Source organism: Phoca vitulina, unplaced genomic scaffold (assembly GCF_004348235.1).
Source record: "Phoca vitulina isolate PV1807 unplaced genomic scaffold, GSC_HSeal_1.0 scaffold99, whole genome shotgun sequence".
Classification (NCBI taxonomy): Eukaryota; Metazoa; Chordata; class Mammalia; order Carnivora; family Phocidae; genus Phoca; species Phoca vitulina.
The window spans coordinates 285,173-299,085 of NW_022589802.1; the positions used below are offsets into that span (position 1 = coordinate 285,173).

Here is a 13,913-nt window from a genome sequence, read left to right on the forward strand (position 1 = left end):
AGCCATCCCCCCTACCCACTTCCCTCTACAGCAACCTTGCCCCCCACATGCAGGGAAGGGCTTTAAACCCAGCCAAGCCTCAGCTTTCAGGCCTCCTCCCCTAATGGGACAACTCCAGGATTGCTGGCAATACCCCCACATGGAAGCACTTTCTGGGCCAGCATGAGCACAGGGCCTAGAGCACAGTTATGCCACTGCCCAATAAAAAAAGAGCACAAGCCCAGGAAGGGAGAAAGAACCAGGCCCTGGCCAGCTACCCAAGCCACAGACACCCTGCCCAAAATGCAGTGGTGAGAAAACACAGCAAGGGCAATTACTGATCTGCAGGAGAGTGGCATCGGGTCCACACTGTTTCTGAACCTGGGTCTGGCCTGCTACCCTAGGCTCCCGGTGGCCAGTCCCAGGAGACACCGTCCCGCTCAAGGCAGGCAGGACACAGGTGAATAAAGCCAGGCCCGCCGCTTCTACCTACCGGGCACGCTGGCCAGGGCCCCCACGGAAGCACAGCTCCAGAGCTGAGCTGAGCCAACCAGGAGTCCCTGTCCCTCCCTGGACACCACATCGTGCCCAGGCAGCTGCGACACACGTGGGGCAGCAAGGGCAGAAGATGCCAGCCCGGGGGAGAACAAGCCCTTGGGGACGGCGCCGGACAGAGGCTACAGGACAGACCAGGCCTGAGCCTGAGGCCCGCGCGGGCAGGGGGCAGGAGGGAGCAAGACTGGGGCGCCATCCCTGCAGAGGGCCCCGGAGTAGGACAGGCAGATGGCACCAGGAAAAGGAGCACCAGGACTCCATCCTGCTAGGGGCAAACCGGCCCGGGACCCTGCCCCACTAAGAAAATCCCTGGAGGACACGCCCCCCCCACCCCCGGCCGGCCCCCCCACCCTCCACCCAGGCTGCTAGGAGGAGACAGGGAGGGGTGCAAGGTCTGGGCCCTCAGCCGGGCTCTACACACAGGTTGTGAAGGCCTGGTGACCCGTCCAGAGCCAGCAGAGGTGGTGGGGGCTCAGCCCCACCAGGCCCCACGCCTGAGCCCTGTTTGCCAGCAGGCGCCCGGAGCAGAGGAGCGGTCCCGGCCACACACCCTCCCCAGGCTGGCCCCATCTCCTCTACTAAGTCTAGGGAGGGGAGCGCTGGTCACCCCAGTCTGGAGCAGCCCCCCGTCCTGCAGGTCCTGTCCGGTCTGAGTCCAGGCAGGGCAAGGCAGGCGGATGGCCCAGCTGACCACCGCCCCCCCCACCACAGCCAGCCCCCACCTCTGGCCCAGCCACACCTCTGCACCTGACCCTCCCTGTTGCCTGTCGCCACCACCCACCCCACCCCCCCCACCAGAGGCTGGAAGGGGACTGGGGTGAGGAAAGGGGAGCACTGGCTCTTCAGGGTGGGTGGGGCTGCCACTCACCCGAGACGGGGAGTCCGTCCCAGCACTTCAACAAGGGGAACATTAGCCTGGGGACCTTTGGGGTTCCCGTGGGGCCACCCGGCACGGGTGGCCTCACCCCACTCCAGAGCACAGGGCCAAGGTGCTCCAGGGCAGCCCCCACCCCCGGAACCCCGACGGAGCCCGTGGGATGAGGATGGGGTGGCCGCTAAGACAGGGTCGGCGAGCATGCAGGGTGACAGGTGCCAGCCACAGGGACCTCAGGTGCGCTCTGCAGCTCTGGACGGCCTCCTCCCACTCCCACTCCCCCTCCCACTCCCGTGGGCCCAACCCAACCGCCGACAGGTCCCCCCCGAGGGCGGGGTCTCCTCCTCCGGTGGCAGGTACTACGTCCAGGGCAGGGCGTTACCCAGCAGGGGGCCCGCGGTCCCGCTGCTCAGAGGTTGGGCTGGCTTGGCCACCTCTTCCCCTCCCCGTGGGGCTGTCTCTGAAGGTGTCCCCGAGGCAGCCATGAGGCCACGGCCAGGGGCCGAGGGCTGAGGAAAGCACTGCACAGTGGGTGGGGTTGGGGGGTTGCCCTTGGGTCAGCACACCTGCCGAGGACAGGCCGGGCAGAGAGCGTGAGGTCCAGGCTTGGGCCCTGAAGGTGGGTGGGCAGGTGGGCGGGGACAGGATCTGGCGGCTGGGGAGTGCGCCCACCCGCAGAGCAGGCCACGAGGGGGAGCCCCTGTGCAGCTGGGTCGGGGGAGACTCTGCACCCATCCAGCCCTCCTGAGCCCTCCTGGGCAGGTGGCCTGTGCGGGAAGACTACAGGGAAGCCGGGCCCTCCTCGCTGTGCCTCCTGCCCAGGGCCGAGGGACAGGAAGGTGGCTCAGCTCAGGCACAGGCCAGGGGGATGGCGAGGACACCGGTCAGAGGGCCCGGGCTACGCGGGGCCTGAGTGTCTGTCTCCAGGGGAGCCGTCTTCAGGACCATGCGGCCCGACACCCCGGCGGAGGAGGGATGTCCCCCAGGAGCCACGACCCCACGGTCCCCGCCGAGGCAAGGCCCAGCAAGCCACGCCCCGGTCTCTCTGCTTCTGCTCCCCGGAGACGCAGAGCCAGGCTCCCCCGAGACCCACTGTCCTGGGGTTCAAACAGCACAGGGCGGCCCCAGACGGTGCCAGGAGCTGCCGCCAAGGGCCCTCCCTGGCATTGCCCAGCAGCGAGAGCCAACAGGGAAAGCACCGCCCCCAGAACCCGTGTGACCAATTCAGAGCTCCCGAGCACTCGAGTCCGAGCGTGTCATCGCAAAGTCATCTCTGAGTCCCAGCCCGGAAGGATGGGGCGGGCACTTCTCCGGGGAAAGGAGATGCCACCGGGCTCCCGTGGCCACAGTGGGGGCTCCTTCGCTGGACCGACAGCTGCGCCTCCACCCGCCCCCCCCCGCGCCCCCCCCCCGGCACTGGGAGCTGGTGCCTGCCACCACCTGAGCCGCCAGAGCCCAGCACGTGCCTGACACCGTCGGTGACGAAAAGGGGCCTGCCCCTCTCCGCCCCCCGCCCCCACCCACTTGCCAGCTGCACGGAGGAGGCTGGAGGGCAGGGGAGGAGAGGGGAGTGGGGGGCAAGAGCAGGGGCCACACCTGTGCGCACAGAGAGGCGACCCCTACCTGCCTCAGGCAGGGCGAGCTGCCCCCGCCCCCCTCCCCGGGGAAGGAGAGGACACGACGACACGGGGGCAGCACGGAGCCACCGGGCGGGGACGGTGGAGGTCCGGAGCCTCCCGCCTCCCGGGGGCCCGGGTGGGGGCCTCACAGCTCACCGGGCGGTGCTGCTGGGCGGGCTGCTGGGGTGGGAAAGCGCTTGCTGCCCCCGGGGCCAGGACTGCCACCAGGCCTGGCAGCCCCTGTGCAAAGGGCAGAGAGCACACTCCTTGGGCGTTGTGGGCCACACACGAGCTCTGCTGCACATTCTGCTTTCTTACTCTGGCGTTCTGCGTGTTCTGTTTGCAACCCTTCAGAGACGGAAGAGCTGGCTCGGTCGGTTGAGCGTCCCACTCCCGGGTTCGGCTCAGGTCATGATCCCAGGGTCCTGGGATGGAGCTCCGTGTGGGGCTCCGTGCTCTGCGGGGAGTCCGCTTGAGGATTCCCTCTCTCTCCCTCGCCCCCTGCCCCTCCCCCCACGTGCGTGCGCATGCTCCCTCTCTCAAATAAAGCAATCTTAAAAAAAAGAAAAAAAAGGAAAAGCCTGGAAGGTCCGATGACACAAAAACTAAAATTGTCTGCCTGACCAAACACAAGCCCCAAACCACAAAGTCAAGGGACAAGTGACAAAGTGGGGGGGGAAAATAGCAGCAAGATGTGACTCAGGGCCCATTTCACGAACATACAGAGAGCTTGAAGCAGTCCACGAGGAAAAGCCCGATGACCCAGTAAGTAAAGGGGGTCGAGGAGGCGAACACGGAAAACGAAAGCCAAAGGCTGCTCCATCCGATCCCACGGCCAGGACTCGCGCAGGGGCTGCGGTCCCAGAGTTGCTCCTTCTGGGGACAAACGGTGGCCAGTGACTGGCCTCGCGCTTCATTCACCTGCCGCTCCGACTAGACAACATGCCACCACGGAACCAAACAAACACCAACCACCAGCAAGGCCGGCCAAAGCGGGAGGGCGGTGGTGTGGGGCATGGAGCAGGTCTGGGAAACATCGGCCAGGAGCCGGGAGACCACCTTGGTGAAGAAAGGCAGCGGCTTCCCACCAGCTAGAGGGCCGACCGCACGCACAGACCAGACAACTGTCAGGGCCGTTCTCGGGCAGACAGCCCCCTGTGCGGTCTCCAAGCTCCCCGCCACTCCCCCCTCCCCCAAATCCACGTTCTGGATCTCAGGGCCCATGTTCCTTTCCCATCCCCGAGCCCAGCCTTTGGGTCTTTCCTCTGTCTCATCAGAGAGTTCTTTCCATCCCCACTCCCGGGCCCCGAGCTGGTCTCCACCCCCCTCTCCAGATGTTACCAGCCCCAGTCTGGGAATTCCCGAGCACCTGGACAAAGCTTGACACCTTTCTCCCGCCTGGGCTGTGGGCGGTGCCCTGCAGCCCACCTAGGCAGGAAAGGGTGACTGCCACTCCATGGGAAGTCCCTGATCCCTCGAGGGCTAGCACCCTCCCGGCATCTGCCAGACCCGTGGGGACTCTGCAAAGGAGCCAGCCCCAGGGAGGGCAGGGAGCACACACACACACACACACACACCTAGGAGTCTCAGGCCTCCAGAGCACTGCTTCTCACGGCGGGGGCGCGGGGCGTGGGGGGGGGGGGTGGAGCAGAGGGGACGGTCTCAGACCAGCCGCCAGGAGCTTGTTAGAGGCACCCATTCTCAGGCCCCACCTCAGATCTGCAAGATCAGAGACTCCGGGGTGGAGCCCAGAGTTTGAACAAGCCCTCCAGGTGTTCCCATGCAGCCCTCCAGCGTGAGAACCACCGGGACGGATGGTTCCTGATCGCACCCACTTCTAGAAAGGCTAGGAGCTTTCTCTGCTGGGCTCACCTTGACTGACCTCCCCAGGTGAGAGGCAGGCAGGCACAGCTGAGGATCCCAACCACAGGTGGTCCTGGAGCAAGGATGTGCTTGAGCAGGACTTCCTCCCAGGGGGCCACACCTGTCGAGTGACATGGGAAAGACTTTGTTACTTTCCCGCTGTCCCCACCCACAGAAGTGGGGACAGATACCTCTGGTGAACACCACCTTCCCGGGTACTGGCCCCAGCTCTGCCTCGTTTTCCTGGATACTAGGCGTGTGTGTGTGTGTGTGTGTGTGTGTGTGTGTGTAGGCGTGTGTGTGTGTGTGTGTGTGTGTGTGTGTGTGTGTGTTGCTGGGATCTTGGGATCTATGCTTTACAGAGAAACGTCCCATACACGCTCAGGGGCACTGGAACACACAGTGGGCCGGGCAAGGAATGTGTGTGTGTGTTGGGGGGGGGCTGGAGGGGGGCAGGGTCACAATCTGGGCCCTGGGAGGGTGGAAGTGCCCAGGAGCGCACAGCAAGGCCGCTCTCAGAGGCCAGGACTGGGAGGGGCTGGAGACGGAGTGACGGAGCCCTTTGTCATCCCGGTGGGGTCGCCGCCCTCCCTCCCTCCCTCCCCCATCACTAGGCCCCTGGGGACCCCAATACACTGTCCCTGGCCGTCTAGAGGCCGGACACCCTCAACGGCGTGGGGGCGGCCTGCGGGAAGCAGCGGGAGAGAAGCCCGACGGAGCCCCCCCACCCGCCTCCCGGGGCCTGGACTCGATAGAGGCTCCTCATGGACCTCTCCGCGGAAGAATGGGTAGACCCCCCCCACCCCACCCCGTCCCCAGGTCTCGGGGAACGGGGCCTCCGGCCCGGTCCTGCACCCGGAGGGGCGGAGGGTGGAGCCCAGGGACGGAGGGCGGTGTCGAGAGGGCTGGGGCGTCGTCTAGGCGTGTTGGGCCCCGCCCTGACCGCCCTCGGGTCCGTCTTCTCACGTCCCTCAGCGCGCCTACCGGAAGCTCCGCCCCGCATGTGGCGGGGCACCGCCTTCCGGCCCCCTTCCGGCTAGCTTCGCCAATGACCAAGCTCGGCTCCTGCCGGGACCCGCCCCCAGGCCGCCTGAGGAAGCCCAGCCCCTGTGGCCTGACGGACACTTCCTCTGCCCAATCAAAGCAAGCCGGTCGCCTGCGCGCCCCTCTGGGCTCAGCTCCCGCGGGCTTCTCCCCAGCGGCGGGGCCCTGGGAACTGGCGGACGCCTAGGCTGACGTCCCCGGGAGGGGGAGGAGAGTAGGGACTCTGTGCGGAGTCGCGCAGGTCGTCCTGTCTGTCCACGCCAAGCCCTGCTTGTGTGCTTTTGGTTTGAACTTGTCTCTCGAAGTAAAGAAGCTCGCGGGTAGTGCCAGAGAGACGCCAGGGCGCCTGCCGCAGTTCCCCTAGGGTCAGCGTGTTGCACGCCTAGTTCAGCTGCACACCGGGAAATGGCATGGGTGCCATCCGAGGGCAGCTCCGTGGGAGTTGCATCCGCGCGCGCGCGCCCAGCTCTGCAGTGTCATCACGCGTGCAGAGTCACGTGACTCCCACGGGCGTCCGTGTCCGGTTGGTTCCCTCACGAGGACCCCTCCTGTGGACCTGACATAACCACAGCCTCCTCCCATGTCCTCCCAACCCACGGCAAGCAGTATTGTATTCTCGTCTAGAATTCCGGGTTATTTGAACACTGTTAGGTAGATGGACCCATGCAGTACGCGGAAGGTATCCGTAACCTGGGAGGGGCTTCCCCCCCCACCCCTCCCCTCACATAATGCCCTTGCGATCCACCCAAATCTCTGCATGTATCCATACTTAGTTCTTCCTTCGTGTTGCTAGCTACAGTCCTTGGTGTGGATCCACCAGGCGGCTCAAGCATTCACCTCCTGAAGGACACCTTGCTTGTTCCCAGTTTCAGGCTTCTACAAATACACCTGCTACGACCATTCATGTACAAGTGTTCGTGCGATCCTAAGTTTCTATTTCTTTGGCATAAATGCCCGAGGGAGGGGCGCCTGGGTGGCTCAGTCGCTAGGCGTCCGTCTTCCGCTCGGGGGTCGTGATCCCAGGGTCCTGGGATCACGAGCCCCGTCGTATCGGGCTCCCTGCTTGGTGAGCCTGCTTCTCCCTCTCCCTCTGCCTGTTGCTCCCCCTGCTTGTGCTCTCTCTCTGTCAAATAAATAAATACGATTTTTAAAAGTAAATAAATGCCCAAGGGTACAATCGCTGGGTCCTGTGCAGACGGGTGCTTAGCTTTAATGATTTTATCTTTTTTTCTTTTTTTTTTTTTGAGATTTTATTTGCTTATTTGACAGAGAGAGACACAGCGAGAGGGAACACAAGCAGGGGGAGTGGGAGAGGGGGAGAAGCAGGCTTCCCGCTGAGCAGGGAGCCCGACGCTGGGCTCGATCCCAGGACCCTGGGATCATGACCTGAGCCTGAGCCAGAGGCAGACGCTTAACGACGGAGCCACCCAGGCGCCCCCAAAGATTTTTATCTTTTTAAAGGAATCCCTACAGTACCCAACGTGAGGCTCAAACTCACGATCCCGAGATCAAGAGTCCCATGCTCTTCCGACTGAGCCAGCCGGGGGCCCCTGGATGCTTTGCTCTAAAAGGAACTGCCAAATTGCCTCCCACCGGCTGTACCATTTTCCATTACCACCCTGCATGTTTTTACAGCACATAATTGAAATTTTTTACAAAGCAACATTATTTTAAGACACATTGTTAACAGTTGTTTCTCTCTTCTAACTATATTCTTCTAATGGAATCACCAACATAGTTATTCACAGTTTTACACCCTACACATTTATTTTATTGTATTTATTTATTTTTCCACGTTTCATTGTGACTTTCTTTCCCTTAGCAATCGGTCTTTGAAAAACCTCCCACGTCTGTAAACAAATGCCTAGCTCATTTCTTCTCTGGCCGCGTGGTATTTGATAGCATACGTGTACCGTCATTTACATAACGAGTCCCCAGATGATGGTACTTTTACCTTTTCTCGCTCTCTCTCCGCAATTCACCTTGGCGCTGCAACTTCCCACTGTGAACGTGTGTCCATCTCCCTCTAGGATAACGACCTCTAAGTGGAATTGCCAGGTTCAAAACCTACGGGCCTTTAAAATGTTGAGAGACACCAAGGAATTGCCTCCCCGAAAAAGGCACACTTGTCCTACACTAGGGCTGTTAGTTCTTTGTTACGTATGTTGCAAAGCTCTTCCCTCAGTGTGTCTTTTGCCTTGAAAGACTAGGCTTGTTGGTTTGGGCCGTCAAGAAATTGTACACTTTTTTTAAGATTTTATTTCTAAGTGATCTCTACACCCGACACGGGGCTCGAACTTACAACCCCGAGATCCAAGAGCCGCATGCTCTACCGACTGAGCCGGCCAGGCGCCCGGAAGTTAGACCTTTTCAGATAACCAAATGTATTAAATTCTCAACTGATGATTTCTGGGTTGCGTATCTTGGGCACAAAGGCCTCCTCCCACGTGTGAGGACCGTGAGGAGACTCGGGACAGAATTGACGAGTCCCTGTTGCCAACTCCTCCGTGACCCAGGCCGGCAGGTTGACCCGCTGGTCCAATCCCTGTGGCCCTGGACAGTTGGCCGCGGGATCCGGAGCTGCCTGGCTAGGTCCGGGCGGGGGTGGGGGGGTGGGGGTGGGGGCTGGGGGCGGGGCCGCTCTGACACCAGCTGCTGCCGTCCAGGGATGCCAGTCCAGTCTGAGAGAAAGGCAAGGAAATGTGTAATGAGAAAAGGTTAGTTACGCCGTTTCAATGCATAGGTGGCCCGCAGGTAAGCGAGAGACACCCCTGGGGAAGCAGAGCACATGAGAACAGAGGAGGGAGCAGGGATGCGGCTGGGGCTGTGTGCAGGGGCTGCCGGGTTGGGTTTCCGCGGTGCTAGGAGTAAGGGCTTTCAGAAGGTGAGAGAGCAGAACGGAGATCCCGCCTAAAATCAGTGTTCTTGGGGCGCCTGGGTGGCTCAGTCGGTTCGGTGCCCGCCTTTGGCTCAGGTCATGATCCCGGAGTCCGGGGATCGAGGCTCCCGTGGGGCTCCCTGCTCGGTGGGGACTCTGCTTCTCCCTCTCCCTCAGCCGTCCCCCCCACCCCCCACCCCCTGCTTGTGCTCTCTCTCCGTCAAATAAATAAAATAAAACCTTTAAAATAAATAAGTAAATAAATAAAACCAGTGTTCGTGAAGGGCGACCTCGGCGGGCCGAAGGAAGGACAGGGATATAAAAAGAAGTGGGTCTGAGTGAGCGGGGGAAGAACCCTCCCACGCCAGTCCTAGTATCCACGAACAGGGGCTGCCTTCCCCCGGCTGGCTGCAAGCTGAGGGGCTTCAGTGAACCCCTGGCTGAGAGAGGAACTGCCCCCCTCCACACCCCCACCACCCCCATCGTGGTAGTCCTGCTGGGCTCCTGGCAGAGCAAACCCACCCTCCCCGGAAGAGGATACCTCACCCCAGGCTTCGCTCACCCAGGACTCCCCGGGGGGCCCAGCTGAAGATGGGTCAGTGACCTCCAATTGAAGACACCGCCCACGCTCCTGGACAATCCGCAGGTCTGTCAAAGACGGGACTGGCCCTACCGACATTCCCCAGGGTGTGACTCTCAGAGGCCAGAGAACGTAATTTCGGTAACGGCTGTGAGCGTTTGCCGTGGGCCTAGACTCCCCCCATCCCATCCTCCGGGCAGCCCTAGGAGGCTGTTAGCGGTGTCAGCCCCATTGTCCAGGTGAGGAAATGAGGAAAACACCACAGATGGGTTGAGCGGCTTCTTCTGAATCACTTGCTAGCAGGTGGCTGAGGCAGGGTGTGGATCAAGGACATTGGGCTTCGAGCCTGACCCCTTTTTGTGGGCTGTGCTCTACAGTCTGGCTCGCTCCCTCATTTGGAGATTCCTGGGGCACGTGTGGCACATCAGTATGTCCTGAAGGCATGAGAGGTGAGCCCAGGTGAATCTCCCCCTGGCGGGCCTTGGGTCAGCACACAAAAAAGGGAGGAGGGTGAGAAAGAGAACCACCTTCTGCTCTTGGGCTTCATCGTGGGGGTGGGGGGTGCGGGGGGGGGACTTCGAAACAGGGACTGGCATTACCTTTGAATTCTCATGAGATCAGAGAGCGGCGCTCTCGGATATTTACGTATCGTTTGCATTGTTGTGACAGAAAGCTACTCCGACTCCCCAGATCTTCCATAGCCTCTGAGATACAACAACATAAAGACACAGGAGAAGCATTCGAGTCCCACACCAGGATGGAGTCCCGCATGAGCTCCCGGCTCAGCGGGGTGTCTGCTTCTCCCTCCGACCCTTCCCTCTCTCGTGCTTTCTCTCTCTCGCTCTCTCTAGCTCTCAAATAAATCAATACCACCTTTATATAATAATAATAATAATAAAATAAAAACAAGAAAAGCGTCCAGGCAGGTTTGAAAAAGAACTTTAGAAGTAAAGAAACACTGTCATTGAAATAAAAAATCCCAACAGATGGATTAAATCACAGATAGGTGCCGCTGAAGAAAAGATTAGTGACCTGGAAGATGGTGCCTCCGAAATTACCTCCTGCCCTGTTTCCCCTCCCGGTGGATAATGTGGTTTCCTCCTTCCCTGAGAAATTGCAGCAGCCCCTCCTCAGAGGTCCAGGCTCTGGCGCTTCAAGGCCCCCTCATCCTGGCTTCTAGGCTCCTGGTGACACCAACCTGTTCCCCTTGCTCTAGGGGCGGCAGGTTCCTCCCGTATTATCTCCGTGACTCCAGTCGTCCGATCCCTGAGTGACCGACTGCTCATATTCGATCCCCTCTGTTGAGAAACTTTGTCTGTTTCTTGTATCCTGACTCATGCCCGACTGATACAGGATTGGAACTGGGAGTGGTCCCAGAAGATGGACCCACAAAGACGGAGTGTGGGGACGGGTCTGGTCATGCCCTTGGGCTGGAGTGCGGGGCTCGGGTCCTCGCCAACGCGCAGTGGGACGTGAGGCGCCCGTGGCCGGCAGGGACCTCGTAATTTGTCAGGCCCTCACCTGCGGTTAACCGGGACGAAGGGCCCATCCTCAGTAAGCACCCCGGGGAGCCGGAGCGGCCGCTGCCCTGGACTGTCATGGCGCTAGGGATGGCTGTAAAGACTGTGGTGTGGGACGATTCCCGAGTGCACCTGAGAGTGCACAGAGAAAAAAGGACAAGTTCAGGTTCCTTACCTCTCAGCTCAAGTCACCGTATGATAACCAGAGAACTTCCAGGACGGCCCTAAAAATTCGCTCACTTCCTCTACCTGCAAGGGTTGACAGGGCTGAAAATCAAACGCAGCGTTTAGCTGTGTGGGTTACAGAATCCCAAAGTCAGCTGAATTCCCAGCCTGTGTTTCTCATGTGAAAGGTAGGGCGGTGGTTGGAGGAGTGGGACCCTGAAGCCTGGCATTGGGACATCTGGTTGGCCTCAGTTGAAGCTGAGAATGGGGGTGCCACCACTTTCCCTGAGCCTCAGCATGCTCCAGGACAGGAATGTATTAAGTGTGAGGGCATATTGCATCTCTGCCCCTCCTTCCCCTGGTGCACTCCTGGTCTCCTACCTTGAGTGTTCTGTAACTCTGCTATTTGTCCTCCACACCGAATAGGGAATGAGCTGTGGGACCTTTTTAGGATTCCTAAATTCCAGGCCACTGCTTTTCTGATCCCAAGAATGGCTGGATGGCAGCTCAGTAAGGACGGAGAAGGTACCTGTCTTAGCTTCTTGTGGCAAGCAAGGCCACAGCTGGGCTGGTGTGCCTGTGGGTGGGGTGCTCTGACTAGAGAAGTCAGCTCCCAGACCCCATTTGCTCCAGATGTCTGAGTTGAAGAGGAACACTGTGTCGTGTCTCATTTTCCTTTCACTTTGGTAGTGCAGGAGGGCCTGTGCTGCACACGTCTGCCACCACCCTACTTGCACTTCCACCCATCTCCACCCTCCAGCATCCCCGCACCCCTGCCCCTCCAAGGCCATCACCCCCCCACCACCAGTGTCCCTTTCTCTCTGGCCATACCTCTGTCCATCGCTGGTTGGCCCAAGGTTAAGGGCAGAGCCCCTTCTCCGACTTGTCCCTGGGGACCTGGGCTTTGCAGCTCCTCACACCCCGGGGGCTCCAGCTAAGCACCCGCGCGGATGCTCGTTGTTCAGGGCGTTGACCCGCTCCTGCACCCGCCTGGCGCAAGCAACGCTGATTGGCTGGAGCCCAATGAGTGACGGGACAAAACCCAACAACGTGACCCGACTGCCGCCAGCTCTCAGATTGGCCCGGTATTGAGGGGGGCGCAGGGCCGGCCGGGCGGGCACGGCTGGAGTGAGGCGGTGTCAAATGGTGGGTAGAGGGAGTCCCAGCAGGGCACAGGCGGTTTGGAGGTGGGTGCGAGCAGCCAAGGGCTGCTGAGGAGAGGGCTGGCCAGGGACGGGAAAGGCGGGGCCTAGTCACTGCGAAGCCCGGGATGAGGCCCAGAAGGGGCTTGAGCACTGGGGGGGGGGGGGGGGGGCCGAGGCTGGGCCTGGGGAGTAGGAATACGCCCGGAACGAAGAGGCCGTCAGTGGGGACATTTCGATGGCACTTCTAAAATCCTGGCCACAGCCTTATGAGATAGATATTATCACCATCATCAGCACCGTCATCCCCTTTCACAGGTGAAAAAACTGAGGCCAGAAGGGTATACCCCTCCAACAGTCAGACCTATTTTAGCACCTACAAGATTTGATGGTGTGCTTCCTCCTCCTGTTGCTTTGGCTACTCTGTACTGAGGAGCTATAGCTGAGCGAAGCTGCCTACAAGTCCATTTCCTTCTCTTTCTGATCATGGCTCCTCTCAGCCCGTGTTACCAAATGGGTCCTACTGTTTTTGCCTAGCACCTGTGGGGGCCTGAATTTAGACTTTTGGAACAGCACTTTCATCATGGATCGTATTTACTTTATTGTTCTATTTTTGTTGTCGATCTCACCAGATGGGGCATTTTACACCTGAATCAGCAGATGTGGTGCTCATGCATGGCCATACGTTCTGGCTGTATTCCTAATGGCTATCCTTAAGAGTATCCAGTGCTTTACACATGTCAGGGCACCTTCATAATCAGTCTCCCACTCCTCACAAACTTTTTTTTCCCCTTTCTCACACACACACGAAAAGTTGTAAACAAATTACAGGTCTGCAGCTCCACTCCTAGATTTATATACACCCAAGAGAACTGAAAATTCACATCCACGAACTTATGTAAGAATGTTTGTAGCATTATTCACAACACAAAAAGTGAGAAGCACCTAAACGTCCAACTGATGAATAAAATGTGGTATATACATAGGAAGGATTATGTGGCCATAAAAAGGAATGGAGTCCTGCCACATGCTACCATGTGGATGAACCTCCAATGCATTACATGAAGCGAGAGAAGCCAAAGCCCAAAGGCCATACCCATACAATTCTACTCATATGAAATGTCCAGAAGAGACAAATCCAGAGACAGAAAATACGAGTGGTTGCCAGGGGCTGGGAAGGGGAATGGGAGTGACTACTAAGGGATTCAGGGTTTCTTTTTGGAGTCCTAAAACGGATCATGGTGATAGTTGCACAACTCGGGTGAGTATACTAAAAACCACTGAGTTGTGCAGTTTAAAAGGGTGACTTGTATGGAGTGTGAGATGGTTAAGTGAGGTCAAAATTTATTTGTATTTTCTAAATTTTCTACAGTGACCCTATATCAACTGTTACTTTTTTTTAAAATCCATTTGATATTTTTAATATTTTTGTATATTGGTATGTTTTATCTTCTATCAATTGTCTTACACAAAAATAAATGTTTTTGAAATCTTGTGAAACAAGCACAGCAATCATCATGCTAATTTTACAGGCCAGGAAACCAGTTCAGTGATTTAAAAGCACAGGAGCAGAGTGAGTAGGCCCCCACGAGGACTCCCAAGTGCCAGGGTAGTTCTGGGTCTGGGTCTCTACTATTCTTGAACAAAGACCCCTGTTGACCAGTAAATGAGGGCAGTAAAAATTAGGACCATGA

At 58.8% G+C, this 13,913-nt stretch overlaps 2 long non-coding RNA genes across 2 annotated transcripts; both read right to left on the reverse strand.

Moving 5' to 3' along the window:
- Positions 1-3,621: 3,621 nt before the first annotated feature.
- On the reverse strand, positions 3,622-5,860 carry LOC116627589. Its single transcript, XR_004298508.1, has 3 exons — positions 5,746-5,860; positions 4,900-5,011; positions 3,622-3,903 (listed from the first exon to the last, which is right to left on the reverse strand). It is a non-coding gene; the product is annotated as an uncharacterized LOC116627589 (long non-coding RNA).
- A 4,476-nt stretch (positions 5,861-10,336) lies between these two features.
- On the reverse strand, positions 10,337-12,060 carry LOC116627630. Its single transcript, XR_004298516.1, has 3 exons — positions 11,909-12,060; positions 11,088-11,179; positions 10,337-10,690 (listed from the first exon to the last, which is right to left on the reverse strand). It is a non-coding gene; the product is annotated as an uncharacterized LOC116627630 (long non-coding RNA).
- Between the last annotated feature and the right edge of the window lie 1,853 nt (positions 12,061-13,913).